A 16,471-nucleotide genomic window follows, 5' to 3' on the forward strand; every position below is an offset into this window, starting at 1 on the left:
CCGTCAATGCCATTGCTCAACAAATACAACAACAACCTCCTGTTCAGCAGCAACAACAGCAACAACAGGGTCCCCGACCCAGACCTTCTTTTCCACCAATACCTATGCGGTATGGTGAGCTGCTCCCAACTTTACTTGCTAAGGGACACTGTGTCACTAGACCAGGCAAGCCTCCGCCTAATCCATTGCCTCCCAGGTTCCGGCAGGATCTTACATGTGAATTCCATCAGGGCGCTCAAGGCCACGATATTGAAGGTTGCTATGCTCTGAAGTATATTGTGAAAGACCTGATACAAAAAGGACGGTTGACTTTTGAAAACAGTGTTCCTCATGTTCTTGACAATCCACTTCCAAACCATGCCGCTGTTAACATGATCGAGGCTTTCGAAAGGGTTCCCGTTCCTCAAGAGGATCCCATGTTGGATGTCCGCAATGTCGTTACTCCCTTGGTACCGCTACATGTCAAACTTTGCCAGGCTTCTTTGTTCAATCACGATCATGCTTCTTGTTCAGAATGTCTTCAAAATCCTATGGGTTGTTGTGTGGTGCAAGATGATATCCAGAGCCTGATGGATGACAAGCACTTGATTACCAGTGATGTATGTGTGATTGTGCCAGTGTTTCATGATTCTCCCGCTGAAAGTGTATCTAAGACAAGGAATGTTGAGCCTTTGGTGATCAGGTTACCTGGTCCGGTATCATATGCCTCTACAAAAGCAATCCCTTACAAGTACAATGCAACCATGGTCGAGAATGGAGTGGAGGTGCCTCTGGTATCTCCAGCTACAGTTGATAACGTTTCTAGTGAAATTACAGCTCTGAGAAGTGGAAAAGTCCGTCCACCCTTGTTCCAAAAGAAGGTGGTTACACCTATTGCCACAATAACTCCACCAGTTGCTCCTCCTATTGACAAGAGCCCCGGCCCATCAGGCCAATCTATTGACGAGTCTAATCTGGACGAAATTCTGAGGCTTATCAAAAAGAGTGACTATAAGATTGTTGACCAGCTGCTGCAAACCCCATCAAAAATCTCCATCTTGTCTCTGCTCTTGAGCTCAGAAGCTCACAAGAAAGTGTTGATGAAGGTACTGGAACAAGCTTATGTTGATCATGAAGTCTCTGTGGATCAGTTTGATGGAATAGTGGGTAACATCACTGCTTGCAATAACTTGGGGTTTGGTGACGATGAACTCCCCAAAGCAGGGAAACACCATAACTTGGCTCTGCATATCTCGGTACACTGCAAGTCTGACATGATATCCAATGTGCTGGTGGACACTGGATCATCTTTAAATGTAATGCCTGAGTCTACACTGAGACAATTGAGCCATCATGGAATCTCTCTGAGGGGAAGCAGCTACTTGGTTAAAGCGTTTGACGGATCTCGCAAAGATGTTCTTGGGGAAGTAGACTTGCCAATTACCATTGGTCCCGAGACATTTCAGATCACTTTCCAGGTCATGGACATCAATGCTTCTTACAGCTGTCTCCTCGGAAGACCGTGGATTCACAACGCTGGAGCAGTCACTTCTACTTTGCATCAAAAGCTCAAGTTTGTGAAGAACGGTAAGATTGTCACTGTACATGGTAAAGAAGCATATCTGGTTAGCCAAGTGTCATCTTTCTCTTGTGTTGAAGCAGGGTCCGCTGAAGGGACGTCATTTCAAGGCTTGACTGTTGAAGGTGCAGAACCCCGAAGAGCTAGTGCTAGCATGGCTTCATTGAAAGACGCCCAAAAGGCTGTTCAAGAAGGGCAAGCTGCTGGCTGGGGCAAAGTGATTCAGATTCTGGAAAATAAGCGTAAAGAGGGCCTTGGATTCTCCCCAACCTCTAATGTTTCAACAGGAACTTTCTATAGTGCTGGGTTCATTAATGCTATTGTTGAAGATACTACTGAGAGTGGTCATGTGCCTACATTTGTTGTACCAGGAGGCACTGTGAGAAATTGGGAAGCCATTGATGTTCCTTTAGTCATGCATGCTTCCATGTAATGTGTCTTGTTGCTCATGTTTTTTGTTTTCAAAATAACAATCCTTTCGCTCTGCCCAAGGCGAAAGTGATATCATTGTAAGGGCATGTTTGTTTCGGCATTGCCGTTATCAATAAAAATTGTCGTCTTTTCCGCGACTCTTTGTTTTTTAAACTTTTTAGTTCCTTTTTCTTGGAAATAATGGTAATGCCAGAAAAAACCAAAACATCTGTATTTTCTTATTAATTTCAAAAATCTGCATGAAAAACATTTTTCTAAAATCATCCCAATCATATTATGCAGATTGAACCATAATAAACCCGTTGAACACAGTGACCCTATGGTTCCTCCAAATTTTGAATTCCCGGTATATGAAGCTGAAGATGAGGATGATGATGAAGAGATACCGTATGAGATCACTCGACCGCTTGAACAAGAAAGAAGAGCCATTCAGCCTCACCAGGAAGAGATTGAGCTTATCAACCTGGGTACTGAAAAGAACAAACGAGAGATTAAGATTGGTGCTGCGCTTGAGCCAAAAGTGAAAAAGAAGATCACTCAGCTTCTCCATGATTATCCAGATGTCTTTGCATGGTCCTATGAAGATATGCCGGGTCTAGATCCCAAGATTGTGGAGCATCGGATACCGACGAGACCTGAATGTCCTCCTGTCAAACAGAAATTGAGAAGGTCTCGTCCAGACATGGCTCTTAAGATCAATGCTGAAGTACAAAAGCAAATTGATGCAGGATTCCTCATGACGGCTGAATATCCTGAGTGGATTGCCAACATTGTACCAGTACCAAAGAAAGATGGGAAAGTTCGAATGTGTGTTGATTATAGAGATTTGAACAAAGCCAGTCCAAAGGATAACTTCCCATTACCCCATATTGATGTGCTTGTCGACAATACTGCTCAATCCAAAGTGTTCTCCTTTATGGATGGCTTCTCTGGCTATAACCAAATACGGATGGCACCTGAAGATAGAGAAAAGACGTCCTTCATCACTCCATGGGGAACGTTCTATTATAAAGTGATGCCGTTTGGCTTGATAAATGCTGGTGCTACCTATCAAAGTGGTATGACAACTCTGTTCTATGATATGATTCACAAAGAAATTGAAGTATATGTTGATGACATGATTGTGAAGTCAAGTGATGAAGAGCAGCATGTTGTGTATTTGAAAAAGATGTTTGAAAGACTGAGAAAGTACAAGCTGCGGTTGAATCCTAACAAGTGTACATTCGGTGTACGATCTGGAAAGTTGCTAGGCTTCATTGTCAGCCAAAAAGGCATTGAAGTTGATCCTGAAAAAGTCTGAGCCATCAGAGAGATGCCGGCCCCTCAAACTGAAAAGCAAGTCAGAGGTTTCCTCGAACGTCTGAACTATATTTCAAGATTTATATCTCACATGACTACTACCTGTGGACCAATTTTCAAATTGCTCAGAAAGAATCAACCTGTTGTATGGAATGATGAATGCCAGGAAGCTTTTGATAGCATTAAAGAATACCTGTTGGAACCACCTATCCTTGTCCCGCCAGTGGAAGGAAGGCCTTTGATTATGTATCTGTCAGTATTAGATGATTCAGTGGGTTGTGTTCTCGGTCAACAAGACGAGACTGGTAAGAAAGAGCATGCTATCTACTATCTGAGCAAGAAGTTCACCGACTGTGAGACTCGGTATACGATGCTTGAAAAGACTTGTTGTGCTTTAGCTTGGGCTGCCAAACGCCTGCGTCATTATATGGTGAATCATACAACTTGGTTGATATCCCGAATGGATCCAATCAAGTACATCTTTGAGAAGCTTGCTGTTACTGGAAAGATTGCACGTTGGCAAATGTTGTTGTCTGAATATGATATTGTGTACAAAGCTCAGAAAGCAATCAAGGGAAGCATCCTTGCTGAACATCTCGCTTGTCAACCTCTTGATGATTACCAGCCAATTAAGTTTGATTTCCCTGATGAAGAGATTATGTATTTGAAAGCAAAAGACTGTGAAGAACCACTGATCAATGAAGGGCCGGACCCCAATAGCAAATGGGGATTGGTGTTTGATGGTGCTGTCAATGCTTATGGTAAAGGAATTGGGGCCATCATTGTAACTCCACAGGGGCACCACATTCCTTTCACTGCGCGAATAACCTTTGAATGCACGAACAACATAGCTGAATATGAAGCATGCATCTTGGGCATAGAAGAAGCCCTTGATCTGAGAATTAAGCACCTTGACATCTATGGAGATTCTGCACTTGTTATTAATCAGATAAAAGGTGAATGGGAGACCCATCATGAGAAGCTGATCCCATACCGTGACTATGCCAGACGCCTGTTGACATACTTTACCAAGGTTGAGCTGCACCACATCCCCCGGGATGAAAATCAGATGGCTGACGCTCTTGCACTTTGTCTTCTATGTTTCGTGTAAATCACTGGAATGATGTGCCTGTAATCAAAGTGCAGCGTCTTGATAGACCCGCTTATGTGTTTACTATTGAAAATATACCGAATCAGGCTGATGAAGATTTGAATGATAAAAAGCCCTGGTATTACAACATCAAACAATTCTTTCATAATCGTGAATATCCACCTGGTGCCTCCAACAGGGATAAAAAGACTTTGAGACGATGGGCTAGCAAATTCCTTCTGGATGGAGAAATCCTATACAAGAGGAATTATGACATGGTCTTGTTGAGATGTGTTGATAAGCAAGAAGCTGAGAAATTGATGCATGATGTACATGATGGTACTTTTGGAACCCATGCTTCGGGTCACACCATGTCAAGAAAACTGTTAAGAGCCGGCTATTACTGGATATCTATGGAGCGTGACTGCCACAGACATGCTAAAAGATGCCACAAGTGTCAAATTTATGCTGACAAGATTCATGTGCCTCCACATGCCCTCAATGTTATATCTTCCCCATGGCCTTTCTCTATGTGGGGCATTGACATGATCGGAAGAATTGAACCGAAGGCTTCCATTGGACATCGTTTCATTCTAGTGGCAATTGATTATTTCACCAAGTGGGTTGAAGCCGCTTCCTATGCAAATGTGACCAAGCAAGTGGTAGTGAAGTTTATCAAGAATAACATCATTTGTCGATATGGTGTTCCCAACAAGATCATCACTGACAATGGCTCCAATCTGAACAATAGCATGATGCAAGCTTTATGTGAAGAATTCAAGATTGAACATCACAACTCTTCTCCTTATAGACCTCAGATGAATGGTGCAGTTGAGGCCGCTAACAAGAACATCAAGAAGATTGTTCAGAAGATGGTCACTACTTACAAAGACTGGCATGAAATGCTACCTTTTGCCTTGCATGGTTACCGTACTACAGTGCGCGGTTCAACCGGGGCAACTCCTTTCTCTTTGGTGTATGGCATGGAAGCAGTTCTCCCTCTGGAAGTGGAGATTCCATCTCTTCGAGTGATCATGGAAGCAAAATTAACTGAGGCTGAATGGTGTCAAAGTCGGTACGATCAATTGAATCTGATTGAAGAGAAACGTATGGATGCTATGGCTCATGGACAGTTGTATCAAGTACGATTGAAGAATGCTTTCGACAAGAAAGTCCGACCTCGAGAATTCAAGGAAGGCGAACTTGTATTGAAAAGAAGGATAAGTCAGCAACCCGACCCAAGGGGCAAGTGGACACCTAACTATGAAGGACCTTATGTTGTCAAGAAGGCTTTCTCTGGTGGTGCTTTGATTCTTACACACATGGATGGTGTTGAACTCCCAAATCCTGTTAATGCCGATATAGTCAAGAAATACTTTGTCTAAAAAGAAAAGAACAGCGTGGTAGGTCGAAAACCCGAAAGGGCGGCCTAGGCAAAAATGCGCTTCCCGGTGGATCAAAAACCCGAAAGGGCGATCCAGGAAAAAGTTAGGGACAAAAAAATGAATATGAAAAGCTCGCTGAGATTGTGCGCAACTCAGGCAAGAATGAGCGCCTCGATGAGCCGAAAACCCGAAAGGGCGGTTCATGCAAAAATGAGGTTGATAAAAGACAAGTAACTATATCTGGCAAATCACCATCATCCTTGGGGCATCTGCAACTGTCAATAATCATCTTCATCAGAAGCTTCTGTACTTGTGGATTCAAAATTTCTATGAAATGTAACGGTCATCGTGTTCAATGTATCACCAACCAGTAAAATTACCATTTTCCAAGCTTTGTAAATCCGTGAAGTCATGCCTTTGGCTGACTCTCACTCTTCTACATCAATTTGAGCCTGTGCTATTGTTTGAAACTCTATTTTTCTTCCTACTTTCAATGCTATATACAAAATATTTTCTTTCTATTTGATAATGTTAATGTCTGAAACAAACATCTTTTGAAAATTGAAAAATCTTTTCCTGTCTATTTTGAAGGCAAACCTGAGCAATAGGGTACATTTCAATGAAACGTGCATGAATGAATGAGTGTCAATGTCTATTTCAATACATGTTACAAGCAGGTTACTCCCCAAGATGATCGGTGGTCAATGGCAAGAATGAAAAAACAGAATGAAAATGAAAAAAGTTGAAAAAATGAAAATGAAGGGCTCGCTAAGTCGAAAACCCGAAAGGGCGGCTTAGGCAAAAATGAGCACCCCGCTGATTGACAACCTATGAAGGCAATTCAGGAAAAAATGGGGCAATGAAAAGAATTTATTCCCCGGTGAACCGAAAACCCGAAAGGGCGGTTCAGGCAAAAATGGGATTGAAAAATGAAAGAATGAAAGAATGAAAAAGATATGAAAAGCATTGACCACAGATGCGAACATCCAATGTTTACCCAGCACTGACACGCCTAACAACGGCGACTTGTATCCAAGAATCTTCCAGAGGTCCCTCCTCTACAAGTTTATATTGCCCTCAGCCATGGTTTCGATACGTCTCTCAGCGACGGTCTCTCCAAAGAGGTTTTCCCCTGTGAATATGTTACAGCACGAGCCACTACGTGCCCAATCTTCCAATGTCTTGTCTATCTCTGTGAAACATTCTTGTCAAGTTATAAACCAATCATGCATTTCGAGCATTCATACATGCATAATCATGCATTTTATGTGCTCATACATTCAATAATTTTGTTATATCATCCATACATGCTGCATTTCCAATTTCAACTTTCAATCCAACTCGGTTCCCAATTTCAACTCAATCCAAATTGCAACTGTCAAACTCAATTTCAATTTCAATTTCAATTCCAACTGTCAAATTCAAATTCAACTGTCAAATTCGATGCAATCTCAACTCTCCAATCTCAATTTCAAATCATTTCAACTGTCAAATTCGATGCAATCTCAACTCTCAAATTCCAATTTCAATTCAATCCAATCCTAATTCGAGGCAATCTAAATTTCAATTCAATTCAATCTCAATTCGAAGCAATCTCAATTTCAATTTCAACTTGATCTCCAATTTCAATCCAATCTCAATGTCAATGTCAATTTCAATTTTCAATTCAATTCCAATCCAATCTCAATATCAATTTCAACTCTCCAAACCAATGTCTATGTCTATGTCTCTGCTCAATCTCAATTCTCAATCTCTCTTTCAATCTTAAACTTTCAATTCGATTCAAATCAATGTCAATTCACTCCCAATTTGCTCTTGGGCCAACAAAAATGGTCATGTCTATCTTCAAATCAAGTCAATGACAATTTACCCTCAATAGGTATCTTGTCAAATCAGACTCCCAACATGTCTTGTTATCGGTCAAGTGACTAGTTCGATCCAAAGAACAACTTGTACCCACTTATATACCTATGCTTCCGGACAAACGACAAGTTCGATCCGAAGAACAGTTTGTACCCAGCTTATACTACATTATCAGTCAAACGACAAGTTCGATCCAAAGAACAGTTTGCACCTACCTACATGATGTGGTGACGATCCAACGGCAAGTTCGACCCAAAAAACAGTTTGTATCAACCCTTTTTGCCTATGTCTCCAGCCAAACGGCCAGTTCGATTCAAAGAACAGTTTGTGTCTGCCTATCTGTTTGTATCTTCAATCAAGTGTCAAGTTCGATCCAAAGAACAGCTTGTATCTGCCTATATGTCTATGTTTCCGGTCAAGTGCCAAGTTCGATCCCATGAACAGCTTGCACCTATCCCTTGCTTTGTATTCCTGGGTCAAGTGGCTGGTTCGATTCAAAGAATAGCGTGTACCCTAGTTTCTATCCCCTGGTTTGTCTACCCTGTCAATGTCCACCTCAATCCCCAGTGACATGACATGTTCCATAGACTCCAGTTGTCCGTCTTGCATTCATAATCAAAGTATTGCATGGCATTCATAGTCTTGAAAATGTGAAAACGTATTTTTATGTCCAAAAGCAGTGCAAATGTTAATATTTAAGTATCTTTGTCCCGTCAACTCTAAGACTTCGTCTCTTGACTCTCCTGACAAAGAAACTTAAATAGGGGCAGCTGTTATACCCTAATTTTGGACCTAAAAATACTTGTTCAATTCTTCTTTTCTTGCATTTTAAGTCATTTGAACTGTCTCTGATCAATTACTTCTTTCTCTGCATTTTATTTCAATATTACTTGCAAATTCATGGAAAAGGGCATTTTAGTCATTTCCTGTGTCAAAATTTCTTCCAATCATTGAAAAATTGTTTAAGTCTTTTCAAATAGTTTGAATAAGTCCTTGTTTCAACTTTATGTCAAAATCCATTTCAAAAATTGCATTTGAAGTCATTTCGAGTCAGTTTTGCCCCTAGGGGCATTTTAGTCTTTTCATGTGTCAAAACTCTGTTTAAACTCTCAAAATTGTCTCTGAGTCTTTTAATTTTGTTTGTGTAAGTTCTTGCTTTGATCCCCTGTTAAAAATCCATTTTAAAATTTCATCTGAGTCATTTTTAGTCGTTTTAGCCCCAGGGGCATTTTGGTCATTTCACACGAAATTTCGGCAGAGAGAGGTTACTTTAAAGTACCTCATTTAGGCCATTGGTTCGTTTTAGTCCGTTTTGTCAATTTTAATCGTTTCACTTTACGTTTAGTCAATTTTACCAATTTTTAGTTCAATTTTATTTTTATTTTAGTTTCATTTTTTTTTGCACTTTAGTCCTCTAATTCCTAAAATTTGCATGTCAGTCCTTTAAGGTCTTTAATTCTGTTTTTTAGTCCTTTTATTAGTATTGCAGATTGGTCCTTTTAGTTTTCATTTTTGCAGGAAAGTCCCCAAGACAATTTCAAGCCAAGGCCGAATTTATTCAAGTCCAAGTCCACGTGTCATGCTGCTATTGGTCCAGAAGCTACACATGGCTCCCTATAAAAGGAGCATTTACTGCAATGTGTCAGGATCAGCAATCATTACATGCTAAATCACCAAAACGAATTCCCAATTTCTCTCTCTGATCATCCAAGATCAAACACCAGAAAGTTCCAGAAAATCACATGAACACCATGAATGTTCATCCCCTTTCAAACCCTAACCGAATTTCTTGAACTCAAATCAACCTCAATTCTTCACAAATTTGTGTCAGTTTCACCACAAACAGATCAAATCCAACAACAAATTCACAAGATCGTTTCGAATTTCAGAGATTCCTTAGAGAATCATCATCATCGAATCTTCGTCTCTTTCCTGCAATTCAAACCACAAGGTGATCACAAGAAAAAGTTCGAGAGAGAAGAGAAGAAAAAGATCGAATTCGAAACTGAACTAGAGAAGAAGAAAGATCAGATTCGAGGTTGAACAAGAGAAGAAGAGGAACGTGTTCATCTGTTCGAAGCAACGAAGAGACGTTCACCAGAAACAAAGAACGAAGCTCCGTCTCAAGCTTCACCGTTCGAATCCTTGAATCAGACAGAGGTAAATGCTTGATTCATCTTCTTCCTTTAAAATCTCTCTGCTACGTGTGCGAACGGCATAGATCGAAGGTTGTAGAACATTTTCTTCAAAAAAATTTAGAAAACGATAAACATTTGAAACCGTAAGTTCCTCCCTAGATCTACGCCAATTCAAGGATCCTCTTAGAAATCTAGCTTCAGAATTGAAAAGAGGAGAAGAAGAGCTTTAGAAACATGTGTTTAGGTTGTGAATCTGAGTGGTTCGAGGCTCCGACGCGGCGGCGCCACCGCCGGCCACCGCGTCGGAGAAATGAAGAAGATGACCGGCGTTAGGTCGGAGAAGAGAGAGTTTGCAGACTCTCTCTCTCTAAGAACATTGTAGAGAGAGAAGTGTGTGTGTTTGTGAGGGTTTTCCCCTTTGTTTTATGCTTTTATACCTGTTTTGTTCCTGTGCGTGTTGTTCTATCATGCTTCCCATGCTCCCTATGCGTTTCTGGCCGTTGGATTTACTTGATGATGTGATGTGCGGCCAAGAGTTGATCCTGCTGTGTGTGTGTATTTCCTTGCCATGTGTTGTAGGCTTAAGAGCCGTCAGATCTAGGTTTTGGAAGATCTGGATCAATCCAACGCCTCTGAGGCACTTGGATGATCCAGAATCCGTTCTTCCTTTGGGCTTGGGTCCAATCTCCCTGCAGCCTTCGTTTTGCTTCTGTTTCTTGCTATATTGACACTGTAGGTTGTTATTTACACCACTGCTAGCTTAAAATTGTTTTTAAAAATTCTAGAAAAATTTCTATGTGTTTTCCATGTGTTGCTTGATATTTTTTGTGATTGTCTTACATATTAAAAATTAAAAACAATATATAATACCACTTGTGATTTGTTAGTCTTTTTTGGTAATTTTCTTGTGAATTCTTGCCATGATTTTTTGTCAAATTGATAGTAGCATGTGATGTGCAATCTTGTGATATGTTTGTCTCTAACTTGGGTCCCGTGCTTACTGTTTGTGAATGTGACTTGTCAATTACTTGTGTTGCAAGTTTTGTGAAAATTAAGTGCTAAATATGCCTAGATGTATCATGGATTGTGACTCGAATGTGCTCTTATAACTCTCATATCATTAATTGTGATAAAACCTTTTAAGAATTTGTCATGATGTGGGGGTTATAAGTCATGTACTTGTCTTGATATTATGGTAAGATTTTAGGTGAATTTAGTTACTTTTAGGTTAGGAATTTCATTAGTTTTTGACAAGTTTTAGCATTTTTCTTGCCTATAATTTCCATTTCCTATTATGCCTTATGCCACTAACTATCTCATTTCATGTTTCATTCATCCATAAGCATCCCATACTTCATCTCCCTCTCCATCTTACTCCTTGCACTTTAAGTTTCTTGCAAAAAACTTAGTATGTAAAACTTAGGAATTTTGTAATATTTTTCTTATGCTTTTTAAATTTCTTGCAAGACCATAGAATGTATCTAGGCCAATGATGTAAAGGACAATGGACTCTAATGATGTACACCGACACAAGCACCGACACATGCACACACCTCACTTTAGATATATAGCTAGAATATGCATGCTTAGATGTATGTTTAGGATTGTACGTTTAGATGAATGATTAGGCTTTACATTTAGAAAAACAATTTTCCCAAAAATATGAACAATATCACTCAAACCATTTTCTAATAAACCTTGGGATCAAAATCCCATTGTAATTTTCCTTTTCATTTTCTTAATCAAAAAACTTAATGAATTTTAATCATACTTAGACCATATTTTGCAAATGACTAATTCAACCTCACAATTTCATAATCTCATGCCCTTGAGGCCTCTCTCTCATTCTTCAAAATCCAATTTTCAAACTTAAAATCAACCAACAAAAACAAAAACATTTTTGGAAGAGAACTACGGTGGATTTGATCCCTTAAACGGGTACGTAGGCAAGGAACAAAATTCCTTCAATTCAAATAAAATAAAAATTCAAACACTTTCTCCTCCCTCCAATTCTTGACTTAGTAAACCTTAGGTGTAAATATCAATTTTCAAATAGCATTTAAAAATAAAGCGCGCGCGTAGAAATTAAAGACGGTTCCTATAGGATACTATAGTCGTTATGGGTGCCTAACACCTTCCCATAGCGAAAACAACTCCCGGACCTCGATTCTCAAGGGTTTTGCTTACTTTTTCCCTTCCCAAGAAAAAATAAGATATCACCGGTTAAGAAGGTTCAAACGTAATCAATGTTTGACACCCGAAAACCAAGATAAAACATGAAGTATGAAGGAAGATAATTTAGTTGTTGGGTATACTGGTTTATGCATAAATGTTGCACGAGAATGACTCAAATAGGAATGAAAAAAGTGCAGATCTTGCAATGGTGCAAGCGACAAATAAATATTGTGTTTTTTTTACAAGAATACTATAAGTGTTTATTAATTATGTATGTATAGTTTGTGATACATTGGTGTTGTACTTTAAGTATTTTGTGTAATTCAAAGTTGTAAATATACGCAGAACAAATATTTGACGTATGATGTAAACCTCATTTGGCTCATTATTGTGCCTTAACTTAATGAATTTATTTGTTGTCTATTATTATTTTTTTTTAAAAATAGCAAGTTTGATTGTATAATGACAGACGTGGAATGGACTTTCTGGACAACAGAAGTTTTCATATATGAGACCTTTATATTTAACCAAAATTAATGAGATCTTTTTATCAAGTAAATTAAAAATAAAAATAAAATTGGAGACATTATTTAACATCAACTTTTTATTTTATTTTTATGATATACATTATACAATACAGATTGTATTATACAGTCAATATGACCCGTGCGGTGCACGGGTCTCAAATCTAGTTTTACATAATAGACTTAGATCTTGTAAAACCTAGCTTGACCCACCATATTCTCAATCCTAGTGGGATTATCCTAAAAATATAGGTCAAACATTTTACAAGTAATAAAGTTATCTCTTTTGATTCATTAATCAATGTTTTAAAGGTATTTGCTAACATTTTCTTAAAATTAATATTTTCAAAAGCAAGACAAATTGTGTTGTTCAAAGTCAATGTATGGTTAAATCTATCGGATGAAGATAGACTCTAATAATGTTTCGTACCAAGAAATCCCAGCTGAAAGAAATTTCAATTGACATCGTCAATAAATACGAAAGGACTATTATTATTTTGGTCTAAGATATCCATTAACTTTTGTCGATGACTAATCTTCATTTAAAAAGTTAATTAACTACTGTCAGCGGGTCTTCCCTATGAACCTCTATCTGCTTCTGATCAAGTGTTTTCAGCTTAGGAGAAAACGAAGTAAAAGCTAACACAATTCACCCCCCCCCCCCCCCCCCCCCCCCTTGTGTTTTTCTCACCTTCAAAATCCACCTGTCAGAATGATTAGGCTGCAAAACAATATTAGTTAAAATATCACAAGACTCCCGCACCTTCTCCTCCTCCCAAGCAAACAAATGACGCCGCCACTTCCAAGCTTCCCTCTCTTCCCCCCACCCAAGCGAATACATTTCAGCCACCGTTACCATTTTATTATTAGCAAGATCAAAAAGGCGGCCAAAACTATTCTTCAAAACTAACCCATCAATCCAAGGATCCCACCAAAATAAAGTATGAGCACCGTCGCCTACCTCCCGCCCAACATTATCATCAAACCACCACTCCCCTCCTACCTCCCCATATTTACCTGCTAAAACTCTATACCAAAAACTCATATTTTCAACCCGCATACACCAACACCATTTAGCAAGTAATGCCAAATTAAACTCCAGAATCCTCCGCACTCCTGAATCCTCGGGATTCTCATTAGAGTGCTCTGCATTGATCTCGAATTAGTTCACTAGAGTGTCATAGTAGATATGTTGGCTAGTGGGATTACCCGAGATCAATGTAGCTAATCACTGAGTCATTGGTACATGCCCAACTCATATCTAACCCCCCATGGCCCTCATTTTGCTAATCTCCTAAAAAGGCGATCCAAATTGTCAAACAACAACGACTATGATTTGGTTGGAATTGTAGTCCAATGGACTAACAAGGAAGCATATGTTCCTGAGTAGTAACGGTACCAATTTTAAATTAGAATTATGATTCAGTCAACTGGGTATGGATAGTTTAACATATGCCTAAAACATTTGTTTCTCAAACAAACTTGAACCTCACATTAGTTAGACCCGATATGTAGTTGTATCAAAATAAAGTTTCAATATTAAATTATCTAAGCTCACAATCCAACTTATTCAAAAACCTAATTACTCTAATTATTTGAAATATCCTACAATATCACTAGACCCTAATTAATAATCCATTTTAAATATTAACCTCACTCAATACTAATTTGAAAACTTGATTATAATTATAAGGACTTATTTATGTATTTTATCCAACACCCAATTTATCGACCAACTGATAAATATATAAAGGAACACGTCCTTGGATCAAGTTCATTCGGATCCAATACAAAAATACGATTGATACCTACTTAAAACCTCATTCCAACTCTTTCAGATCGAATCCCAAAAACAAAAGCACACACAAAATATAACACCCTAATCCTCACATATTATTTTCTAATAAAAACGCATTTAAAATAAAGAAACACACAAGGGTGTCACACATATTCTAAAAAAAATTCAAAAGTACTTCATTCAAATTAAAAACATTGCAATGGAATAGTTTTCAAAAAACTTTAAAGTACACGTCACATCACAATTTCAACACTAAAACTAAATTCAAAAGAATTCTAAAATAGAGTATAAAATAAAAAGAATCCCAAATCCCCTAGTGTTACTGATCAGAGCTTCGACTCAATAAAACTCCCAAAAGCGATAAACAAAAAGGAGAAGGCTCCAATGCCATCCTCCAAGACTCTCTGCTAATAAGATCTTCTTTCTGCAAATCTACACCACAAGGGTGCAGGCGCCCAACCCGCCACTAGAGGGTGAGAATATATTCAACGTAAGAAATGCATAAACACATGAATAGATTCAGATAAAAGAACACAACAATTACATTTAGACATGTATGCATCACAGTCGGATAATATTTACATCTAAGTATAAAATTACATTTAATAAAAATCAAATAGGCATCAATCAACATCTTATAATATCATATAAGCATTGACATCATTTAAGAATATCAAGTACACATTAATAAAATACAAATCATTTACACATAATCATATAGAAGCACGACACTAAATATCACATCTTTAAATAGTATCTCATCTTAAAATATCACATCTTTTAATTACACATCTTCGAATAGACCTACAGTTTTGTATACAATGTCTCTAACTCGACTCTATATGCATGTAGTACCGGTTTTGGATATCAGAGTTATGTTACTGATTTATGCCCCATCTTTAAATCACATCTTTAAATCGGACTGACCATGAATGCATGAAAATCAAGTACTGACTCAACAATGCACATCTTAATATGACTCGACAACTACACATCTTTATATGACACATCTTTAGATAACACATCATCAAATCACAGATCTTCAAATAACACATCTTTATATAACACATCTTTAAATCACACAACTTCAAATAACATCGTCGTCAAATACAACATCATTAAATAGAACTCCAATTTCACATTGCTAACTAACACATCAATTTCACATCATCAAATAATTCACAAATTACACTTAGGCAAATAGTTCATCAATTACGCTTCGTTAATAACACATTTAACTACACATTTTAAAATAATACATCAATACACATCGTCAATTAACTCCTTATTAATTAACTAATATTATAATTTCTATTTCTATACTATTAGCTAACATTCGGAATCTAAGATTCAGTCCCAGACTATTCCTTTTATATCTCACAACTAAACTTAAAAATTTTCCAACCTAGTGTTTGAAGAACCATTATATATTTCCTATCTCCTATGTCATCCCTATCGGACCATTACTGGGGAAATATAATAAAAGATGATGGAAGTAATCCGACTCAGCATACTTGATTGCTTATATCTAAGAGTATAAGGTTGCCGCAACTGGATATAATTTGGTGCAATACTAGTTAGTAATAATATATTATTAATATCTTTATTTTCAAAGCAAATAAAAATCAAAAACTAAGAATAACAATAGTTTCTAAGATTAGTGGATCACTCACTTTTAGTTTAATTATAAAAGGTAACAGACTTTTAGGATCAATGTTGAACTAAATAATAAATCGAAATCTAGCAAATCGAAATCTAGCTAGCATATAATATTTCTTCATCCCTCCGTCTTTCTTTTTCTATCAAGTAGCTCTAAATAAATTTTCTGGATCTCCATGAAAGAGCCAACAACTTAAATCATATTATTCCCTTCATATATATTAACATTCACATTATAGTACACTTTCTCATTTATAAGAATTCACGTGAATCTATCCTACAATACTATATCTCAATTTCTTTTCTTTCTTTCTTTACAATAATATATATGAGTTTAGTGAAAAGTAGTTAAAACAAATTCAGCAAAGCTTAGTGGATCCAAATATGGTCAATGAGTTGGATCCAAATATGGTCTTTGATAGAACATTATGGCGGCATTTGATCCATGTAGCCGACCCCACTTAGTGGGATAAGGCGGTGTTGTTGTTGTTGTTGTTGTTTGAAGAAAATAGACAGTAACGAATTAGACTACAAATCGAACAGAGTTACA

The sequence above is a fragment of the Medicago sativa genome, chromosome 6 (assembly GCF_051527215.1).
Source record: "Medicago sativa cultivar Bolivia chromosome 6, Bolivia_mono, whole genome shotgun sequence".
NCBI classification, from domain to species: domain Eukaryota; kingdom Viridiplantae; phylum Streptophyta; class Magnoliopsida; order Fabales; family Fabaceae; genus Medicago; species Medicago sativa.